General features: G+C 69.6%; 1 protein-coding gene across 7 annotated transcripts in view; it reads left to right on the plus strand.

Moving 5' to 3' along the window:
- The first annotated feature begins 306 nt into the window (after positions 1–306).
- The window catches only part of immp2l (inner mitochondrial membrane peptidase subunit 2), a 539,159-nt gene continuing 538,571 nt past the window's right edge, over positions 307–894 (plus strand). For all 7 annotated transcript variants that reach the window (XR_013498730.1, XR_013498731.1, XM_078219904.1 and 4 more), the window contains exon 1: positions 307–783. The gene's annotated coding sequence lies outside the window, so the exon portion shown is untranslated. The remainder of the gene's footprint in view (positions 784–894) is intronic.

Genomic DNA, 894 nt, shown 5'->3' on the forward strand with positions numbered 1-894 from the left:
GATTGGGGATGGGGGTGTCCTGATGTCTGTGGAGGGACCGAGGGAGGGGATCTCCCACTGCACTGTGAGATTGGGGTACCATCTCAAAATGATCTTTGGCCTCCTGGAGCAAGGGTCCTGGGTCGGAGCTGCTCCCAGGGGCCAGGGTCAGAGCTGGCCTCCCAGGGCCAGGGTCCCAGGACAGAGCCGCTCCCTAGGAGCCAGGGTCCCGGGATGGAGCTGCTACCCAGGGGCCAGGGTCCCGGGATGGAGCCGCTCCCCAGGGTCCCGGGATGGAGCCGCTCCCCAGGGATGGAGCCGCTCCCCAGGGGCCAGGGTCCTGGGATGGAGCTGCTCCCCAGGGTCAGAGCTGGCCTCCCAGGGCCAGGGTCCCAGGGCAGAGCCGCTCCCTAGGGGCCAGGGTCCTGGGATGGAGCTGCTCCCCAGGGTCAGAGCTGGCCTCCCAGGGCCAGGGTCCCAGGACAGAGCCGCTCCCTAAGGGCCAGGGTCCCGGGATGGAGCCGCTTCCCAGGGGCCAGGGTCCGGGACAGAGCCGCTCCCTGGGACCAGGGTCCCGGGACAGAGCTGGTCCCGGGATGGAGCTGTCCGGGGCCAGGGTCCCGGGACAGAGCTGGTCCCGGGATGGAGCTGCCGGGGCCAGGGTCCCGGGATGGAGCTGCCCGGGGCCAGGGTCCCGGGACGGAGCCGGTCCCGGGGTGGAGGAAGTGACGGAGCTGTGTGAGTGTGAGCGGCTCCCGGAGTTGCTGAAGGCCCGAGTCGGAATCTGTGAGAATCGCTTTAACGGTAAATGGCGGCGGCGGGAAAGCATTTGGGGCGGAGAGAGAGTGAATGGCCCCGGGGAGGGGTTTGGGGCTGTGGTCCTGTGCCCGGGAGCCGCGCTTTGCTGGGGGTTTG

Source organism: Mustelus asterias, chromosome 9, assembly GCF_964213995.1.
Source record: "Mustelus asterias chromosome 9, sMusAst1.hap1.1, whole genome shotgun sequence".
In the NCBI taxonomy this organism is placed as follows: Eukaryota; Metazoa; Chordata; class Chondrichthyes; order Carcharhiniformes; family Triakidae; genus Mustelus; species Mustelus asterias.